The sequence below is a fragment of the Scomber japonicus genome, chromosome 1 (genome assembly GCF_027409825.1).
Source record: "Scomber japonicus isolate fScoJap1 chromosome 1, fScoJap1.pri, whole genome shotgun sequence".
NCBI classification, from domain to species: domain Eukaryota; kingdom Metazoa; phylum Chordata; class Actinopteri; order Scombriformes; family Scombridae; genus Scomber; species Scomber japonicus.
In genome coordinates, this window is record NC_070578.1 from 25,170,118 (window position 1) to 25,192,922 (window position 22,805).

Here is a 22,805-nt window from a genome sequence, read left to right on the forward strand (position 1 = left end):
AATGACTATACGAACTAGTCAATGTATCACCAACGTACAAACACTGAAAATGATTCTTCAGTAAAGAATATTTGGACCATGATAGTTCATAAAAACAACATTATGTGAAATTAAACAGTGAGTAGACATTGTCCTCTTATTCATGAAGATGAAGATGAAATGTAAGGGGAGGTTTCAGTTACCAAGATTCCCATACACCACTAATAGTATTGTAAGTAAGATTGAATAAAAACCAGATCTGATGAAAAATTGTGCAGGGAGAATTAAAACAATACGCAGCTCTGAAAATAAGCCATTAGAGCCATCTGCAGATGAGCGGCTGAAGTCAAACTGCTGTGTTACACATTCCTACACAAATGGAAACACAATGTGCTTCACAGAGCTGGAGGAACAACATGCATATACACTGAAGATAGACAATATACAATCATTAAATGAGTCAAGAAAAGACAACCCTGTCTCCCAGATATATAACTAGATAAACAACATTAGCTTATCAAGTCTAGACCTCATTAAAAGCACAAGTGGCAGCACCAAGGGGTTAAAAAGACCAGGCTAAAGTATAACATGAGCCTGTTTTCGTTAACTTACACTGATCATACCAGTGACATCAGTTTAAGAACATTTAGTGTTTAGGGTGGCCATCAGAAGTGAGAGTCAGCTCTGAAATGTCACCATGCTTCATGGTGGGGATGGTGTGTTTCTAGACATGTACAGTGGTTGGACCAAACAATGCCATTAGCAGGAAGATCTCATCGGACTACAGAAGCTTCTTCCACCTTGTCGAAGAGTCTCTCACATGCCTTCAGTTCCAGATGTGTTTTCAACAGTGACTTTCTTTTAGGCGCTGTGCAGACAGCTAACCTCAACTATCCTAAAATCACTTGACACAAGTAATCTCTGTTCAACTTCTTATGCAACTTCTAAGAAGTACAGAATTCAATAATTTAGGTATGCAATAGTTAACAGTTGTGCATATTTGTTTTTGATTTAGATCACTACAATAAAAAAAAAGATCCAAGTCAAAAAGCTTAATTAATCCACTGAATACAGATGACGGAATCATATATGTCATGCAATAAAATGCAAATTAATTATTTAAAAATCATACAATGTGATGTTCTGGATTTTTGTTTTAGATTGCGTCTCTCAAAGTTGAATTGTACCTATGATAAAAATTACAGACCTCTACGTGCTTTGTAAGTGGGAAAACCTGCAAAATCGGCAGTGTATCAAATACTTGTTCTCCCCACTATAGTTTAGTGGACTATAAGGGACAAACTTTCTACATGAAGCTTTCATATGATTAAGAAAAACTCTCAAGGAACAGATATTTATTCCACTATCATTTAGTCTGAAGTGTCGATCAATACAAAATTATTTAATTTCCAGTACCAGCACACATTCTGAAATGTAGAACACAGTGTGGGTAACAATGAGCGACTGCTGTTGAATCAGATCTCTTTGGACAGCTGGAGAATGATGGAGATGACATGCGTCTGGGGTCCCAGTCCAGATTTGAACCCAGGACATGATGGTTATTGTGTTTTATAGCTAACTGAGCAATAAGGCCAACACATCTGCATATTATTGTAAAGTGTGCAACGTGTTAAGATGTGTGCGTGTGATCTAGATCATTATGCTCCTGCAGGAAGATGACAGAAGATAAATGACTGAAAGTGTGCGTGCTGCGCGCTGCTTTAGAGAACATGAATGAGTGAGTGTGTGCGTGTGTACAAGTATGTGTGTATGGTAGTAGAATGTGAGGCACAGTGACTGGATCTACATTAATTAAGGATTACGTGAGGAGGTAAAAATAAATGCAGAGCAGAGGGAGAAAGCCTAGATGGATAATGAACAGAGCGAGAGATAGGCAAGGGAGAAGAGGCACAGAGGGTGGATATGACCTTTCCAAAGATGAGCATCATAATGTCTAACAAACAAACACACGCGGTTGTAAAAAACGCCCATCATCCAAAAAGCGTCCCACTTTTGAAGTGCACTGTATGCCATGATAGTAGCTGTTGTTAAGCAGCTATGTGAGCACAGTGCGCACTAAACAATACAAGCTTGAAATACACACAAAATATTGTCAATATATGGACAACAGTATTTTAAAGGAAATAAATAATATGAGCTTTGATTACGTTCAAAACACATTCTATAACATTTAATTATATTAAATTATTAAACTAGAGTCCAGATCTGTGTACAGTAAGGATGGCTAAGATATAGGGGTGTGACGATACACTCAGCTCACGAGACGAGACGAGACGAGATTTTAACTATATGCTCTCGAGGTACTGAAATCTAGCATTGATCCCAACAAGGCATGATTGGTTGTCTCTAACATAAACAACATGCCAAACTGAAGCAGCCGCTGATCACTTATGGCTCCTACTGGTTGGTTAAGAGGAGTGACGAGTCAGCAGCCAATGGTATAAAATAGGTTTTTCAAAAATTGTGAATCACCACAACCACAAGAGGTCCTTCAACATAAATGTGCACAAAAATATTAAAGTGATGGGTCCAGTAATATGCAAGATTAACTGTGGACAGACACACACACACACACACACAACCAAATACATGATCCTCTCCAGGAGATAAGAAGAAGTCAGATGTCTAATTATGAAACTATAATCATGAGGCCGATACAAAAGTAACTGTAATGTCATTTTGATATTTTCACAGCCCCATTTTCATTCAGAAGGACAGACTCCCCAGATGAAAAACCTGCAGTGTTTCAGACAGGTATTCAAGAATCTTCATGCATGTCAGCTGTAAGTCGTCAAAGAGCTGTAAACACTCCCATTATACACTCTGTATCTCTTGCACCAGGCATCATTTGTTCTTGTACATGATGGTTAAAGTAAATCTTTTTTAAAGGATAATGTTTGCAGCGGGTGACAGCCATTTTATTTTGCATGAAGACTCCTATGTTTTTGTTTAATGAAGACATTTTCACCTATTCTTTCTTCCACACACCTCCTTTAGCCTTCTTCATTACAACCTGTGTGCTGCCTCACTTTGTCCTTCTTGGTTTTGTTTGGTTTCTCTGCTTCCTGCCACTTCCAGCATTTGATGCTGTTTTTCTCTACACAGAGTATGTGACCACAATCATCTCTATCTCATTAGCTTCTGTCCACAGTAACTCACAATTGCTTTCATCCTTCAAAAGGAAAAAGAGCTATATGTCGAAAATCAAATATGGTAAATGTGTCCTCTCGTGAACAGAACGATGACAATAAAAAAAATTATCATCATATCTAACAGTACTGCAACAGCTGTCCTTATAAATTTAAAGGCCACAGAGTCTTCATATTCATCATTAACTCCACACATCCATGTTGGCAAGGCAAGGCAGCTTTATTTATATAGCACATTTTATACACAATGGCAACTCAATGTGCTTTACATAAAACAAGCATTTAACAGTAAGAATTGGAAACAAAAAATATAAAAACATGCAATTTGAGAAATAAAAATAAAACCCAAACATTTTGATATGACTGCTGAAGGTCAGATCTGAGTCTATCAGCATGCCAAGGTTTCAAACTTGGTCCCTAGTTTTTAGAGAGAGTGACTTGAGATGTTTACTGACAACAATCCTCTTCTCTTTATTGCCAAAAACAATGACCTCAGTTTTGTCCTGATTTAATTGAAGGAAATTTTGGTTCATCCAATTTGTTACTTGCTCTAAACAGTGACACAATGACTGTATTGGACTGTAGTCATCTGGAGACAGTGCTAGGTATATCTGCATGTCATCTGCATAACTGTGATAGTCTACATTAGAGTTCTGCAGAATTTGACCCAAAGGCAGCACATATAGACTGAACAGAAGGGGTCCTACAACGGACCCCTGAGGAACTCCACATGTCATAGCCACTCGATCGGATCCATAACTTCCAATGGTCACAAAATAACTCCGCTCTTCCAAGTAGGACCTGAACCATTCTCAGACTGTTCCGCTGAGTCCTGCCCAAGTTTCCAGTAGCCTTGTCTTTGATATGATATACATTCTCATTTTAGCGATCACAATCAATGATCTAAACATAAGCAAAGTCCAAAATGGTAAATTCTTAATAGACACTTGTGTAATGCTACCAACAGCAAACTTAACATCTGAATCAAACATTATTCAGACCAACTAGCTAACGTGTTAGCTTAGCTCAGTCTCTGCTCCTTTCTGTTCCACTGTCTGTCCTCGTGTGAGAAGACGACCAGTAGATGAAAGCTGATTCACACTAGCAGGAAAGGTAAAATGCCTTAAGAGTATTAAGAGTAGAGTAAAGAGCATTAGACAAAAGCAACCATATGTTTTGCACTCAGGTATTTGTTCCTATTTGTGTAGGTTTGAGACTTTAAAATACCAATAACCCAAAACTTAAAAATACAGTATCCACAAATTTTTAAAGCTGGATTTAGAAAAAATATTTATAATTGCATATGACATTTAACTCAATGTTTAGATAATATAATATAATTTAATATCTGTATTACTCTCTATTTGTTGTCATATTTACATGCGGGCTAGACTATTTCCTGAAACTATTGATTCATTTGGTGTCCCTAACTCTGGACTGCTTCACCAGTGCTGAATACATTAATCTGGAATCTTAGTGATGTGTAGAAATACGTAATGGGTCTGGTCTACCAAAGCCCATTTTACATTTGGGTACCATTCACATCTGAACTGAAACTGGAAATCAGTTTTTATATACATTATTTATTTGGTATTTTACTTTTAAAAAATTATATTACAAAAAAAAATACAATTTTACTAAAAGTCCAAACGTCAGAATTTCAACATTTTATTTAGAACATTTTGTTGTGTACGGTAAATAAAAAATAAATAATGAATTAACAATAAACAAGGTAAAATAAGTTGTTTAAAAGGTACCAGTTGGAGATGTGCCTGTTGCCGAAAATGCACTAAGAACCTGTCGTATGCAGCTCTTTATCAAGCAGCATCATCACTGTGGCTGTTTCTACTTGTACTGTTCCTCTATGCAGTGTTTCTAATCGATCCACTGAATACATCGCTCCAAATATCCCCAGATCTTGATTTTTTGAAAAGCTCATGAGAAAAATTCTCAATACTTATTTGAATTCAAAACACAACCTGCCATTAAAGGGTAATGAAATTTGGCACAGACTGATCGAATGTTAATAGATATTGGTAATACCAAAGTCAGTATTGTATTGTAAGTATTGAGGCTGGTACCCAAACCTAGTCTAGTGAGGAAAAGTGTCAGAAACGATGAAGAAACGTGAAAGTACTAGCGATGAGCCCTCTGAGAAAAAAACAGCCAAAACATCATCACTGTTATCTGCCACACTGCTTTCTATCATTACACAGGATGAGAAGGTGCAATGGAGAGCCGACTTGGCACATGAAGACAAAAGGATAAGGAAAACCAGTGGCAGAGACCAGCAGCAGACAGACAGCAAGACAAGCAACCTGATCCTCACAGTGACAAAGGAACGCAGGCACAGCCAGAACAGAACGAGCACATACAGCTACAATAACAACCAATCCAAGTGGAGCCTCAGTGGCGAGGCTTTTAAGAGTCAGGAATCATTCCTCAGACATACACACACAAACACAAACACACAAACACACACACACACACACACACACAAACATACAAACACACACACACACACGTGGGTGCAGCGTAGCTGGGGACCAAACAGAATATTAATGCTGTCCTGGTGCAGATGGGTGGAGGGAGGCAGGATCCCAGATGAATTATAAATCACTGGGCAGGGCCGGATGGAGGGATGGAAGGATGGAGGGATGAAAGGCCTGCTACTGCAGAGCACAACCAGCTGAGGGTTGGGGCGGTGCCTTCTTAAAGAGGGGGCAGGGAACTGATGCCAGACTGAAACAGTGGTGAGGGCATGTGAGTATTCTAAAAAGACTATCTGTTTTTTCAGGGTATATTTGTTTGTGTTTACACTCACAGGTCCAAGACTCCAAGAGACATCCAAACACTTTTTTGTTCAGCATCACAATTCATTCGTCTTGAGATGATGTCTTCATCAAGCTGACCTGTTCCCATAAGTTCCAGTTAAGTTCCCACAAGAAACACTAAAACGTTAAATTAAAAGTGCTATTTGTACACTACGTCATCATCATCATCATCATCATCCAGAAGCAGAGCTAATGACTCCATCTAGACTCAGATGAACCGTTTCCATCTCATTCACTCAGAGGTGGCAGGAATCCTTTTTTTCCAGCATCCTTTTGGTAGCAATAACTTTGAATTAAAATAAAAAGAACTGTGGTCATTTAATTACCTGTCCTTGTAGTTTTTAAACCTGGACAACCCAACTGTTAAACATTCTCTGAACAATTTTTAACACTTACACACTGAGTTAGTTAATTTCTGAAGTCATTGTAGGTCTGTGCAACTCATTATTAAAACATACCCAACCAAACTGCTGCCATATGCACTTAACATACATCCAATGCATATGGAAAATGCACCGATACTAGGAGTGTGATGAGATCTCATGTCACGATATCTCGCAAGACTAAAACGTGACGATATTTCTCTTCGAAGTGAATGTTGTCTTGCGAAGCTATAATTAAGGAGCACACCAAAAAATAACAACAAAAAAACAACAAAAAAGACGATGTCATGTCTTCTTTTTATAATGTCACGTGTGGATGATTAACTTTGTTGCAGCTTCTACCTGCTGAGAAGATCTCAGTCATTAGTATGAGATGAGGAGAGGAGCAGGTTGACCTCAGGTCTACACTGAGAGCCTGAGGTAGGAGGAGCGGAGGAATCTAGCGCAGCTATGGAAGCCTAATGATGCCAAAAGTAAAATGAGTCACACTAACAAATTATAACACAATTTATACGTTGCTCTACTTGTATATTTATGTGATACAGCATTTGTGCAATTTACTTTTATTTCTGTGTTTTTATAAGCAATATATTGATGATTGTTATTTCCATTAATACCAAAATTATCAATCTATAAAATATTTATGTATATGGGGAAACCTTTAAAGTGTTGCATACTGCATGATAATTATATATTTAGAAAGTAGAACAGAAGTGAGTCATTACAAGATGATTAGTTAAAACATTTCAAAATGCATCTGCATTATATCCATTTTGTGAATTTAAAATAAAAGAAAAGAAAAGTCATATATTCGCTAATTGAAGTTTTAGTATAGTTAATAATATAGTTAAAATCTTGTCTCAATCTCGTGAACCCAATATCGTGTTTCGTCTCGTGAGCTGAGTGTATCGTCACACCCCTAACCGATACCATGAAACAGTCTTAAGTACTTAAGCTTGCCTGAGCCAAACCCTGACCTTAACCTCAGTAGAGTGAATACTGATAGAGAACAAACAAACCTAACAGGTAGGCAGACAAACAAACAACTGAGTACGTAGGCTCTGTGGCAGGCCACATGCACTCATAATGGGACAATCAATAATAATCAGATTAGACAGAGAGGCTCTAATTAGTGGTTTGAGCAAGTGCTGTTCAAGACACTTCAAATGGCCATTAATAGGGCTGCCCCTTCATAGGGGTAGATGGACTGCATTTCTAGACTTCGGCTTTACAATACACGCAAACATTCACCCATTCACTCATTCACTCACTGAAGGCTGAGGCTGCCACGCAAGGTGCCACCTGCTGTGTGATTATTATTTTGAGTGTGTAAAAGATGGCCACAAGAAGGTGACATGTAAACTCTGCTCGCAAAAATTTGCCCATCATTGGTGGACCTCAAACATGACTAATCATCTCAAATGTGAAAGTAGCTGAACATTAGCCACCTAGCATGGCTGATCTAGTTAGTCAAGTTCATAAATTGTGTGAAATAAACTGACAAAATGTTCCGACTCCTTGGTTGTTCTGACAAATTCATAATCATTAACGCTTTTGCTGTTAGCATTGTGCTTAACGGGCGGCTCACTTCGTGCGTGTGCTTACTAAGGGTGTTTTAATCATGCTTGGAGTTAACAATATCACCTTAAACTGCCATCTGCATCTTAACAATATCTTTTATTGATCAGGACAGACAACTGCAACTCTGATCTTGATTCCGGGGGATTTTTTTTTTTTTTAAATCAACTATGTTTCCATTTGAGTCAAAGCTGTGTGTGGCTTAAATGGGGTGTCATCCCAAAATTCACCCTGTCCAGCAAAAGAACAACCTGGTGTGAAGGGACACAAACGCTTCCTCCTGTCAATATAGGGATAAAGACTCAATCCTATAAGCTGCCACACGTTTACTTGCAAGGGTTGTTATATCGCAAACCACCAATGGCATAGTGAACAATGAGAATAATCCTTCAACACAGAGTCTGCACTGGTGCGACTTATTGCTCTTTACTTCCCTTTATCCTTTTTATACTTTTGGCTACTTTGTAAAATAGTTAAAAAATAACAAAAAACAAACAACAATCAACAGATTGTTCAGGGTAGACTTAGATTAAAAATACCATCACCAAAGTTTGGACCTAAAATTCACATTTATATAAAAACAAAGGGTACTTTTATGGGCTGAAATATGTGCCACCAGAAACTGAATTTGAATTATTTATATTTGAATTTGTATTGTTCAATTTGAATCATTGCATTGAAAAACTGAATCTGAATTGTATAATTTGAAATGGAATTTATTAGTTTGGAACTGAACATTCAGTTCTCACAATTCAAATTCAATTCTCAAAATTCAATTTTAATTTTTATACTTAAGTCATTATGACTAGCATTACATTTTCTGGCCAAGCTTTAACCTTTGACCTAGACTATAGAATGACTGTTTAGACCCAAAGCCAGCAACGTGATCAATGAATAAATGATGATTAGGAAACTACGGCTCCAATCTGCAAGACCACTAGACCCAACACTTAAGCATCTGTTTATCTCTCAGTATAAGTGTGTGTGTGTGTGTGTGTGTGTGTGTGTGTGTGTGTGTATACTGGCTCCCCATCTCCGTCTGGAATGGAAACTGCAATAATTGAAAGAGGCACTATCCTGAGGGAATTGTTCTTCCGGTGTTCACAAGGTATCACTCCTTCGCATCTGAGCCTGCACACAGATGTGCACAAACACAAACACAAACACACACACACACACACACACACACACACACACACACACACACACACACACACTTCCAGACAACAGCTATCAACATATGAATGCAATTTAGCCAATTAAAGCTTTAACCCATAACCCAGCACAGCCCTACCACAGAGGTAACACAAACTGTTCTCGTGTGAGAAGAATGAAGATAAAAAAATAAGGATTTAAAAAATGAGTTATTACAACAAGAAAGTAGAAAAGGGGTGACTCATACTTTTTAAAAAGGAAAACAGGAGTGTTTTTCACTTCAGAATTGAAAAGGTGAAAAAAAGGTAAATATCCTGATTCATGTCACGAGGAAAATAGCCAACACACATCTCTGATAGAAATTTATGCAGCCCTTTAACAATAATGTCAGACACAGTCAGCATCGACTGTTTGCTTATTGCTCTCTTGTGTCCAAAAGCATAAATGATATTCCAACCTTTAAGGAGGATAGGATAGGACATATACAGTACATGACTAGGATAGGACATGTACAGTATATGACTAGGATAGGATATGTACAGTATATGACTAGGATGGGACATGTACAGTATATGACTAGGATAGGATATGTACAGTATATGACTAGGATAGGATATGTACAGTATATGACTAGGATGGGACATGTACAGTATATGACTAGGATGGGACATGTACAGTATATGACTAGGATAGGACATGTACAGTATATGACTAGGATAGGATATGTACAGTATATGACTAGGATAGGATATGTACAGTATATGACTAGGATGGGACATGTACAGTATATGACTAGGATGGGACATGTACAGTATATGACTAGGATGGGACATGTACAGTATATGACTAGAATAGGATATGTACAGTATATGACTAGGATAGGATATGTACAGTATATGACTAGGATAGGATATGTACAGTATATGACTAGGATAGGATATGTACAGTATATGACTAGGATAGGATATGTACAGTATATGACTAGGATAGGATATGTACAGTATATTACTAGGATAGGACATGTACAGTATATGACTAGGATGGGACATGTACAGTATATGACTAGGATAGGACATGTACAGTATATGACTAGGATAGGACATGTACAGTATATGACTAGGATAGGACATGTACGGTGAGAAAATTGCTGTCTATTTTCCTGCAGTGAGCTGACACCTTAAATTTGCCAATACAGATTAGGGACGTTAGTGATTAATATATATCCTATTTACGTTTATGATTTCATCAATGAGTACTGTAGTGGAGGATATAGTAGAGTAACACAAAAATCACATGGTTCAGTGCAGTGCCAGGTTGTTCAAGTATAAGCTGAGATGGTTTTATACTTGTGTGCAATGACATCTTTCTTCTAATCTACACATTGTACATGAATGGATAATGTAATACACAAGAGGCTCTGTATGGTCGATGAGTACTGCATAACAATATAATTCTATAGAAATCCCCACTGAATTACAGTCTGTTGGCTCTCCAAGTTAGCAAGCTTTCCAAAGTCTCATGTTAATGCTGTACTACCACCTCCAATGTGTCAGAGCAGATCCCAGTGCAACCAAGAAAGCAGCACAAAAGACAAATCAACAAACTTGAGACACTTTCAGAACAAGTTTAAAACCTTCTAAGCAACTTCCTCCCTTCTCTCGATGTACATCCTCTCTACTGGTGGAATGGAAATTTCATACATTCCTCTGCCTGGCAAAGTATGAACAAAAGTGTTTGTGTATCCTGTGTTCCACCTGAGCAGCTGGTTTTAACCACAGCTCGGTAGACTGGGCATGTGGTTCACTCCCGATTACTTCAAAAACAAAAATAAACGCACACAAGTTTGTTGTCAAGATGAAGGCTGAAACAACCAATCCATTAATTGATTAGTCGATTAGGATCATCTATTAATATTTTAAGTCATGCTTTATAACCAAAATGTCAAACATGAATTATTTCCAGTTTCGTGACTGCGATGGTTTGCTGCTTCTCTTTGTCGCACATGACAGTAAACTAAATATGATTAACAAAACAACCACTTTGGGCTTTAAGAAATAGTGATGGAAAAGCTTTTTTTCACCATTTTCTGACATTTTATATAACAAACATATGATTTATTAGTCGAGAAAATAATCTAAAGATTAATCGATATTGAAAATCATCATTAGTTGCAGCCGTATTGTTAAGCAATCGGTTTAACCTATTTTGTGTTTCCTCTTAAAAACAGGCACTTGCCCTTGACTTCAGCCCTTTCTTTTCATTTTGTGCATTTATATGCATTGAAGCAACCAGGATACTCAGAGAAACCAGGTTTCACAGGTAATCACAGATATGTTTATATGCACTGTAGCGACCTGCCTACTGTTAATCTGTGTATAAATGCAGCAGATCAGTGATCAGGTTTCTCCTGTGCGCCAAACCTTATTTTATACCCATGGACCTCTTATTAATGATAGAAGAGGCTGTGTCATTCTTGACTTTTTTTTAGTTTTTGTTGCTTTGTATCTATTGGAGCAGACTAGTGGTGCAGTGAGACAGCAGACAGATGGAGCACAGCTCTTTCCTGTGTCTGAATTTAACAAATGTTAAGAGGTTGAAACAAAGTTAACTTAGACTGGTAGAGGTTATATTGTGGTAGGGGCAGTTTTAGAAGGACTTCGGAGGGAATTATTCTAAATATGAGGACACACTGTCTTAAGTGAGAGCTGTGGTGGGTAAAGCAGCTGAGTCATCTCAGCAACAATGATGGAGCTGAACAAAGAATTTGAGCAAAAATAACAAACATGTTTTGTGGAAAATGAAAGGAGGTAAATACACTTAGCATGATAGAGGGACAATTATAGTGGACAAACATGCAAAGCAAGGATAAGGAGAGAGCTGAGGTTAAAATAGTAAAAAATACAACATGCAAGACAAAGCTATGGAGAGAGTTTCAAATATCGTAGATATTTCTTTGGTCATGTAACAGTCCATTCAACTATCCACAAGGAGCTCTCATGTAGACCGAATCAGTCGGAGACCTTTGGGTGCTCTCGTAAAGCTGCCAAACAAACTCCTGATCTTCCTCATTTTTCTCTCAGCCGTCCCCTACCCCCACACTCTGAGGCTGGAATTTCCTGTTGATGGCCCACTGCAAACGCCCACTCTCTTACGGAAAACTTACTTTGAAGATGAGCAAGAGAGACAGAATAGAAGAAAACTACAGAACAGAAATGCATGTCATGATGGTGCCTTCTGGCAAAATCTGGAAAGTTTACACTGCTGGAGCACATTTCTATTTACCCATGCGAGGGAGACAGCCTACGACACACACACACATATACATACACACACAGAGCAGTGGAAAACACACAAATGTGACTGGAGGGAATAGGAGCTGTTGATCAAGTGGTAAAAAAAGGGAGCACAGTAATGACAGAATATGGGACAGGAATACAAAGCTGGACTGCAGCTAACTACACAGGACACGATTACACAGAACTCAAAACTTGTCTTTGCCCAGATTTTTGCATTTTTTTAAATTTTATTTTTTTTAAAAAGGAGTGCCACTTGTTAACCAAGTCAACGTCTGGTTTCAGTTCTTACCAGCGGAGAAGTGGAGGCAAAGGGGTCCACTGTCGTGGGGCAGTTCAGAGGACAAGGGGTGCATTGAGGCTAGGGAGAAGGGATAGATGATACAGGCGTGTGAATGTACAGCCCCAAAAACCCAGCCTACTCAGGTTTCCTCTACAAAGCTTCCATTTTACCATGGCACACCCAACCCACCTCCTCATCTTGCACACAGATGCACATCCCTCCTCAGCTTCTCACCCCATTGTGCTCGTCTGGCTATTAAAATCTTCTCTCAGCATGTCCTTTTATGTTATGGCATAATGTTGCATGTAAAGGTTGACCACCATTAGTACTCAATACACTGTTAACTGTCAGCCCTCCATGTATGTGATGTAATATTGGAGCATTTTCAGGGAGCACTGGAAGGGGGAGGTTGCACGGCATTGTGTTTTTTCCTTCAACCCTCCTTCTGTTTTTGTCCGGTTGAGTGACTCGTCAGAAAAAATCCCTGTGCACCCTTTTCTCCCCAGCCATGGTCTGGCCAATATGAAAGCAGCCCCGGAGAGAGGAGGACAAAAGGACACGCATGTGACACGCTAAGGCCTTTCGGGATCTGGGTCAGGATAGTGAACTGGTCCTTGAAGCCTGGGTTTCACTAGTAAATGCCTCTGACAGACTGCAGCCCCCGGCAGTTTCACCATACCCTTTAAAATTACACACACTTGCAAGCAGATGAGGCAGAATCAGACAACACAGTTTCATCTGCGGTCTTCCAATTAAAAATGTCAAATTAAATGTTTTGAATTCAGGGAATAACTCCTCCTCTCTCACGCACACACATAGATGCGCACATGCACGTCAAGAGGCCGCAGTGTTTAACAGAAGGGGGGATTCTTCAGTGTCAGAGTTGAGAAGCATAAGGCAACATTCATACGTAGATCCTCCACCATTTGTGGAGAAGATTGGAGAAGAAAGGGCTTTCCTGCACACTAGAACATGGCTAAACAATCCATCCTAAGGACTACACATATTTAAAGTGAGCTAATCATTCAACAGGTAGGCTGGAGGACTGGTAGCAGTAATCACTGCCATCAGATGTGAAAAGCTGCTTTTAACATAAAGCAGAAAAGTTACGAGACAAAACAATATGACTGATAGCAAACTTAAATCTTCACCACAGATCTGGAAATAGGCCTAAGCATTTTATTTCTGACGCAATACTAAATCTGCTTGCCGCAGCTGATGGATTCAGCATCTAGGTCAGAGTGAATGCAGTGTACAGACAAGAAGAGAGGCAGGCAGGGTTGTTTCCTGTAATCTACAATTGTTTTTATGCATTTTTTTTTTAATTGAGTTTTTGCAGGCGAAATCTATGCTCATTTCCACTACCACAGAAACAAACACAACAACAGCATTAATGCTTTGATACATTCAGACGTACGAATTAAACAGAAAACTGATTTCAAACATAAAATGGTCGTCTGCAGCTCCCTTGCCCGCACACTCTGTCAAACACACTCCTCTTACACAACGCTGAACGTGAGAGGGCTCAAGATAGAGCAACTGAGCAGGGATCCGGCTTTTGAAGCATAAAGGAGTGAGTCATGATGACCTACATAGGCTGTGAGGAGAGAGTGAGAGAGAGAGAGAAGAGAAGGGGGTGGGGGTGGGAGAGATTCCTTCCGCATATCAAAGTGTTTACTTGGCTCTGCATGCATCTTCTCTCCGGGAGGGAGGGAAAGGAAAAAAGGGAAAGGAAGAGGGGGGTAGATAACATTAGGATGGAAAAGAAAATGAGAGGACAGGAAAGAGGGAGTTAAATAAAACAATGGATGTCACTACTCCTGCCTCCCTTGATCTCTGCACTTCATGGCAAACAAAAAGCTCTGCCAACCTATTCTTAAAATCTACTCTTAAATCCCAACACACAGAAACCTGGATTAACATTGACACATAAAGGGTCACGATGGGAGACAGTCCAACATATCTGTCTGATTGCACACCTTGAGAGTGGGAGATCACTGGTGTCTGAACACACAGCACACAGCTAGTACCAATTCAAGCAGCATGCATCTCCTGCCTGCTAAGATACAGGCATTGTCTTACAAGGGACTGATAAGCGCTGTGATTTAAATATACGTGGGGGCAGTGCAGTGCCTCCCTGGTACAGTATCTCAGATAGAGTTCACTCCAATACCAAGGAGACCAGCAACATTCCTAGCTGATCAATAAGCACTGCAGAGAGAGATCCAGTTCCCTTTGAAGCCCGGCCGTGGATCTGGTTTCCTAATCACCTCCACCGCTGCACCCTGTTCCTCCTCCTCCTTTGTCCCTCCCACAGATTTTCCAATACAATGGAGCGGTTTTCACACTATATGTGGGCCTGAGCTGGGTCGGCCTGTTTGGGAGAAGAAAAGGGGGAGTAGGGCCTTCAGTGAGAGGCATTGATGGAAAGCAAAAGGAGAACAAGGAGAAGTGGTGACACAGAGGGGGGAAAGCTATCAGTCTTAAAACGTCAGTTTTCAGATTAGGTTGTATGGGCTTTCAAACCGTGTTTTGTGTTGAGGCTGCTCGCTTCGTACTGGTTGGAATTAACCTTTAGAAACTTAAGTGTGGAATCAAAACAGTGCTAATATTAAGCCAAGGGTTGGCATTCGTCAATATAAACATTGTATGGAATAATTTCCCCTAAAAAGTATAAAAATATGTAGTAAATCTCAAACTGTTCTATTCCAAAATGGAGCATTGCAGCTCCATAATTTCAATTCACTTATTACTAACTCATTAGAGTTAGTAATAAGTGAATTGAAATTATGAAACTTTTTAAAGTTGTTGATGCTACATTTATAAGTTTCACAGTGCATCTCATTGGGCCACTACATTGACTAGCTTTTACAAAATTACATTGCATGCAATTCATAGAGCAGAATGCAAAGGGCAAATAAAATTACAATAACAAAATTACTGAAAAATTCAATATTGAAATGACTAGAGAGGCAGAACTCCTCTCCCCACTGCGCTCTCCTTCCCTTCTTTCTGTTTTGTGCTGCATCACCATTTAATGCGGCCATGGGAGCTCTGCCAAAAGGCTGTAAGACTGCCATCCACAAGAGGACGGCTGCAACCAAAACAACTAACTACGTCATCTCTTTGAATACATTTCCATCCACTTTCTCTCTCTCTCTCTCTCTTCCTTTCATACATGCACAGATTATCTTGGGATATGTCCCTGTTACGGAACTTGAACCATGAAGTTGATGATATAAAGCGCAGATATTAGGAAGAGATGTATGCTTTGCTTGACATATGCTCCATTGCCACCAATTGTGTGTGAGTAGAGGGGGAGGTGCATAGAGATGGACACTGGTCGGTACCGGCTAGGGACTTGATCGCTCGGGGGGTTTGAGGTAACGAGAGTATGGCGAGTAATGAGGTGTGGTGTTTTGGAGATGGGCAAGGGGTGGGGTGGGGGGTTAGAGTTAGAGGGGAGAGGGAGGACAGAGGAGGCAGCTGGAGGAGGGGATGTGAGGAGGAGGGCGATGCACTAAAAGGACGGGTAAATTATTGATGAGAGCCAGCAGGCTGGCCCTCAGTACTAATGCACGCACACACACTAAAAGGTAGACACAGGCATTTATACAGAGCATGGATATTGTTACACATGACATCAGCTGTGCCTCCTCCCCTCTCTCTTCTTGTTCCTCAGCCACCACCCACAACCTCATCCTCGATTTAGACTGTCCTCATATCTCTTTACTTTCAACCTGTCTCCTGTCCTCTGGCACATCGTCCCCCATTACATCTCTCACCCTGCCCATTGCTTCTCAATTCTGTCCAAAAAACTACACACAAACCAGGTAAGATGTATCAAATTATCACACTCATAACAGTAAACTAAATCATTGTTTTAAAAGGTAAAGGTACACACTTTGGAATGTGCTAACCACAAGATCTGAGTTCAAGTAGAGGCTAGGAGCCATGCTGACCCCCCCCCCTCCAATCCTTCCATCCCCCAACACCACTGTGTGCAGGCCAAGCACGGCACAATGCTGGTGGACACATCCATTCCACACTAATACAAAGGGGGGACTGAACCAATCTGACTACCACCCCTACTCGGAGCTCTGCATGTGTGCGTGTGTGAGAGGAGAGAAAGAGTGTGTCATGGGGCCTGCAGGAAATGTTGTGTCTGAGACTGGAGAGCGTAAGACTAAAACAGGACCAATAGGTTTGGAGAAATGTGACAAATAAAGACAGAAATAAAAAGTAAGACGGATAATTGTGGAATAGTGTTTAGTCTGCTTTGTTTTGGTGTGTTTGTCGTAAAATGAAGGCAGCAGCTTTTTTTTTTTGATAGCATGATGTTGTTTGAATTCTAAGATCCCTTAAGAGCCTCAGCAATCAGCTCGTCCAAGACGCCCCTCCACCACAGCCACTGAGACGTAAAACACATTTATCCATATTTATTCATGCAATTTCCTGTTATACTACCTTTCCCTCGACATGGGCCATTTTTCTTATGCAGCATGTCTTTGCCAAGTCAGAACAAGGTACAGGAGGAAGGAGAAAAAGAAAAAAAAAAGAGCACATGCAGCGGTAAAATCTGCGTGCAATTATTATCAGTGTGAAGAATATTAAACTTAACTGAACATGCGAGACAATGAGACCACAGAGTTGAAAAAAATATGCTCGTGCCAGTTCTCATTAAGGTCAAATTAATATTTCTAGAGATCAAACAAAACAAACCGTTTTTATATGAATATCAATAAAGGGGAGTCATGTTTTATCCTAATTTTATTGGTTAACTAAACGTTATTATCATATAAGAATATTTATTCAAATGTCAGGATAAGCCATGTCTATTTTTTGAGGAGCTGCAAAAATAAATGGTCTCTACTATGAGTAAACATTTTCTGATCATACTGGTGCACAGGCATATATTTTGGGTTTCCGTATGTGCATGAGCAAGCAGAGCGCTGCGTGCTGAACTGAGCAGAGCAAAGCTGAGCTGCATACAGAGCTGCCTCAACATTTGTTGCCTGTAGAGCTCTGGTCTGCCCTTCCCCCATTCCTCTCTCTCTTTCTTTCCCCTCCCCCTGACTGCGGCAGGCAGGCAACCAGGGCAGATGGTATCCAAGCAAGCAGAATGACCCTGGTGTTCCTGCCCCTTGTTTTGATCCTGCAGTCCTGATTGTCCAAGCCTAATCCTACACTAGCCAGAGCTGCTGGACCGCTGCCAGCACTCTTATTAAGCACACAAAGGCTTTTCATTCCAGCTAAGGTGCTAGCTAGCTCATCAGTCTACACACACTATCCCTGTGCTGTCACACGGCTGCTTTCCTCCATCCTCACTCACTCTCTCTCTCTCTTCTATTGCTCACCAAATTGCTCTTTATCAAGAAATGCTCGGTTTCAACAACAAACCCGTCTCCACCTCCTCCATCTCTTTCATTTCTGCTCAGCCTGCTTCAAAGCGCACTGAAGCGGGCTCTCACTGCTTCAGACATTTTTTCCTGCTCATTTTTTGATAAGCCAGTGAAAACACTATCCAACTGTAAACATTAGAGATTGTGATACTGTTAGTATAGTCGTAACACAGTAACTATGACAGATAGTATGTTAAACCCGGGGAAAGTGGACCTGAATAGCATAAGTATTGAATGTGGTCTGACCATAATGCTTTAAGCATATGGAGTGTCAGGCTTCAAATGAAGCCAGTGTAAACACAGCAGCCTAATGCCATGATGATAAGGACTGTGAGTAGACGCTCCGTGGAATTTCTCAGCCAATCAAAATGCGTGACTAGGACCAACTTGATATGAGATGACGGAAGAGATTGTTTCTGTTCTGCATGAGTGAATTTATTCTTAGCAGGGATTACTACAGGATAAGTCAAATTACTACTCCCGTCATGCTCTATCTATTGAGGTACACAACTGAAATTCCCTTCCTGTTGAGAATAATCACTTTTATTTCATGTCCCCTGTGATCAACACAGCGTCCACACAGGCTACGAAGCAAAAGCAGCACGTTAGCAGACGAGCCGTAGCTTCAGAGCTCTGCCCGTGTCTACACAAGATGCATTCAGGCACAGTACTGAGTGTAGGCCGCCTGCGTTTCGTCAGCAGAAAATAAAATTGAAGCATAAAAATACAGTTATGAGTCTGAAGCGCAAGTGAAACATGAGCTGATACGCAACCTGTGTAGAAAGCTGTACTGATAAAAATAGAAGCGTATTTGTGTAGCGAACAACTGAAAAATGTAGTAAGAACACTTTCTGTATAGATAAGCTAGCAAACATGAATCAGAAATTTCTGTAATAGTATGTTTCATTCGTTCTTTTGCCCCTAAATTTCTGAATGAGGTTACACACAAAGCGTTTAAAGCAATATAGTCGATTATAATAACATCTTAAAAATCTTATGCTTGATTCTCCAAAAATAAAATAATTTCTTGCTGTTAGTATAAGCAGCTGCTAGATATCCAAATTTAACAACGTTAATCTTCTGTGCATTTCACATTAAATCTTAAAATTGGAAAACCAATCATTTAATTACTATGATCACCATGTGCGTCACCTGGTCTGGACACTCAGAGCAAGACCAATCGGAGAGGGTTAACAAGAAAAACAAACAAACATGGAAATACTTGTGTCTCATTGGCTGACAGGTCTGTGTAATTTCTTCAATTGACTGGATTAGTCAAATTGTCAAATGCTAGCTCATACAGTCAGCCAGTGAAAAAATGGATATGTGAAGGTTTATTTACAGGTAAAGAGGTTGAAGCTGAAGGAGGGGCACAAACATGTTCTCATGCTAAGGTAGGAAAACAAAGTGTGTAAATGTCTGTATGGGTTCTAGGTTACGAGAACATGATTTGAGCAGAGCATTAGTTGAATACAGCTAATGTACCTTGCGTTACAGTGTAGCTAACTAACCTGTTAGCAATGAGAGCTTAGTTGTGCCATCCCTTGGCTAGTGACACCAAACTAGCCTAGTGTCGAGTGACACAGCCAACAAGTTTTATATTTTATTGGTCTGGTAGTCCTACAAACAGTGGCAGTCCTGAGGCAGTCATGTGCAGATTATATGCTAAATTAAATCCAAAACCTTCCTTCTTTCTCCAGTTTTCACATGTTTAAGCAATGTGTAGTCCTCACATGCAAGAAACAGCCTATTTAGAAGTACATTTTTAAAACAGTTTTTTGATGGAGAAGAATCCAGCCAATGCCCGGGTGATCACAGGCAGTAAGTCCAGATTTAAAAAGTCACTGAATGTGTTTTTTAGGAGGGCTAAGTCATGCAGTCTGAAACACTCGCTCATTCTTCCTTCCTCCTCCTCCGCTTGCTCCTCTCCATCTCTCTGAGCTAAAATCAAAGATTATGACTGAGAATTCTACAGCATGTTGCCTAGCAACCTACACAAGAAAGCCACACTACATCAGACATGAGGGACATGTGCAGGCCCATGCACACCAACACACACAAATATGGGGTTTATGCTCCCCCGCAGCCAAATCCAGAAATGACTGAAAAATAGAATCACTTCATACAGCTCAATATCCTCCATTTCTAAAACTGAATAAAAAAGATAACGTTATTAAAGCAAGGTCAAGGCAAGAACAACACATTCATTTTGAACTAATTACAACTCTATTTCTAAACTACGTCCATGTTATTATCAGTGACAACTGCAATTTTCAAGGCCAAGCTTTTGTAAGTCTTCAGAAAAGAATTTTGTTTGGCCAAAACAAAGTGTTGCTAGATGAAGGCCAACAACTAAGATAATGTGCTGAAAAACAGGACAACAGAAAGGAAAGCATTGAGAAGGAGACACTCAGTGTGAAGACAGGTCATAAAGAGGAGCAGCTTCACACTTTTACAGCTGCCATGTTAACTAACACAAAAGGTTCACTGCATAGTCCAGTTCAGTGTTGCTCAGCTCAGCCAGATGTCATTTACTCTGAGATCCTTGCAGCCTCAAACGTTTTAAAAATTAGCCTTTTGGCTGCCAGGACTTTTTTGTCACATGCTGCTGGACAACCTGCTATAGGGATTCTCTAAAAGAAGTCATCTTATTAGCCTGAGCAGGTTGAGTCAATGCAGATGATGTAAGACAGCTCCAACCAGACTAGCCAACCCTCTGTACTTAAGAATCCATCAGGCTTAGAGATCAATAGGAATAGGCCCAGGCTTTGTGCTGCAGCTGCCGCATTGCAATAAAAGCCTCGCTGGGCCTGACCCGGCAGAAGCGAACACTGATAAAAAAGGCTGTGTTGGATTACCAGCGAACCCTGCCCTCCACTTCTTCAGCCGTAACACACGCCACACACACACACACCTAAACTGTAAATTTCAGTCACATGCTGCTCACTGCATTATACACTTCTCTCCATAGAAGTCATGTATCTGTACTGGTGCATGTTACAGTCCTAACAGAGGAACAGAACTAGAGTTGAAGTGTATATGTGCAGAAATGCACATCTATCTTGCTGCAGTACACTGCTGTCCTCCACATTTCCTCTTATTGCAACATACTACAGTTGTGTTCACATATCCACAGATCACATACAGGTGCTGTGCAACATAGGTAGCATTCCCATTAGGAATGACGAGGTGGGTGTCATTGTGCATTTGAGATGGAGCGAGGTCCTAGCAGTCCTAGTTTGTTTTGCATTGCTGCCTCTATAATTAAACAATATCAGCACTTAAAGCAATGAAACAATCTTTCAATTCAAATGCCAACTGTGAGTAAAAAATAAAGATTATAATATTTTACATGAGAATTTTATTTTACCCCACGCCTCAGAGGATAATACATGGTACCTATCTTGGTTAATCATCAGACATTTTGCAGAAAGATTACTATAAACAGTTAAGTCCTGAGTATTACTGCTTTACAGCATAAAAGATCACGCAGCTACTCAAATTTAATTATCACAGGACAGCCTGTAAAAGCATTTCAAAACACTTTCTCCTCCACAACAATATAAAAAGCTCAAAATGCAGACAGATACACGTTAACACACAGCTCTTTGTGTTTGTCTTTAGGTGAAAAAGTAAGAGAGCCAGAGCATGACTAACTATCGCTATAAAAGTGACTGCTGCCTCTGAGCTTTGCAGTCCCCCCCCCGTTTGCCTCTCTTCTCTTCTCTGGCCTGTGACATCATCACCGCTCCAAAGCAGCGCTCTATATTTAGCTGCTCACACCCCTGCTGGGTCTCACTACTCTGTCAATGCCTCGACCGTGCTCAATCTCCCTCCCTCCCTGCCTCAGATGGCTCATCTCGCCCTGTTACCTGGGGAGGCTGGATGCTTTTAAAAAAAGGGGAATGAGGGGAAAGGGACGTAGCTGGAAAGAAAAGGACTGAAAGGAGATAAAGAGGAAGATGCTCATTGAGAAAGACGGAGGGGAGGGTTTGGAGGAAGAAGCAGTATAGTGTGAATAGCTGTGCTGTAAATCAGCCTCTCCATAAAGTCTCCCTGTGAGAATTGCTCACGTGTTGCCTCGTTACACCACACTGTCACAATGCGCGTGCACACACACACACAAACACACACACACACAGACTTGAAAAACACAAACATAAGCCCTGCAGAGCTCTGCAATACTACACTGCACTCTTCCAATGCTGCTCAACAGTACATTATAAAGGACTGTGTGCGAGTGTGTGTGCTTGTATGTGTGTGTGTGGGAGAGAGGATGGGGGAGGGTGCAGTGCGTCTGTGACTGGCATTTCAAACATCCTCCCTGCACAAAATAACATCCTGGGAAGATAATCTGTGAGCGTGTGACAATTTATTCAGGCTCACGTTTCTGCAGAGTGTGAAAGCCACTGAGCGGTAGAGGGGAAGTGCAGGAGACCAATGAGTGTTTGCTGGTTACTTCTGCCTAGAGACACCAGCTAACAGCTTCAACAACCACACAGAAAAAAAACACACCGCTTTATTTGCTGTCCTGCATTCACCAGCGCACTCAATTGCTTTGGCGCTTCTTAATTTTTCTACAAAAAGCTTTTTTTAGTTATCCACATCACTGCCCACTACTCAATCTACCCATCACCTCGTGTTGCTGTAGGGGCTGCTCAGTAAAACACACGGGAGGCAGGCGCTGGTGTAGAATGAACCAGAGTGTGATGTAGAAAAAATGGTTTA

At 40.4% G+C, this 22,805-nt stretch overlaps 1 protein-coding gene across 3 annotated transcripts in view; it reads right to left on the reverse strand.

Annotated features, from left to right (window-relative positions):
* ankrd11 (ankyrin repeat domain 11) overlaps positions 1-22,805 on the reverse strand; it is a 114,574-nt gene that overhangs the window by 38,350 nt on the left and 53,419 nt on the right. Inside the window, exon 1 of one of the 3 annotated variants that reach the window (XM_053324542.1) lies at positions 12,685-12,949. The exons of the other annotated variants lie outside the window; for them this stretch is intronic. The gene's annotated coding sequence lies outside the window, so the exon portion shown is untranslated. Of the gene's footprint in view, positions 1-12,684; positions 12,950-22,805 lie in introns of those variants that run through there. 3 annotated transcript variants of the gene reach the window in all.